The sequence below is a fragment of the Penaeus monodon genome, chromosome 31 (assembly GCF_015228065.2).
Source record: "Penaeus monodon isolate SGIC_2016 chromosome 31, NSTDA_Pmon_1, whole genome shotgun sequence".
NCBI lineage: Eukaryota > Metazoa > Arthropoda > Malacostraca > Decapoda > Penaeidae > Penaeus > Penaeus monodon.
In genome coordinates, this window is record NC_051416.1 from 25,328,973 (window position 1) to 25,329,421 (window position 449).

Sequence of the window (449 nt, forward strand, 5' to 3'; positions counted from 1 at the left end):
CACATTTTTTATATCAATTAGTAACGTCATCTAACTCTTACAAGGGACTCTTGTTTATGGCCATGTCACGCTATTAAGATGTGCGATTCTTTTATAGGATTACGAGCAGCCCTGCAGTGAAGTTCACACTACCAAACCACCTCCACGTTGCAATATTCATATCAAAGAGGTTTTATGTCTAGGGCCCCAAGGCTGGTCTCGATCCATCCTTGCAAATTTTCCCCTCATTAATTTTTTTTCTTTTTGGGGGGGGGGGGGGGTCAATCTGCATAAATATTTCTCTCTCTTTTTGTGAAGTGAAAGAGAGAGGGAGAGTCTGTAGATGATAGTTGTCAAGCGGCATCTCTTTCCGGGTTTTTTTCTTTCTTTCACTGAAGTGTCAGTACTCGAACAAGAAGATAAAAAAGATCGTGAAAAGAGTATTTTTCCTCTCAACTTATTTCTGTTCC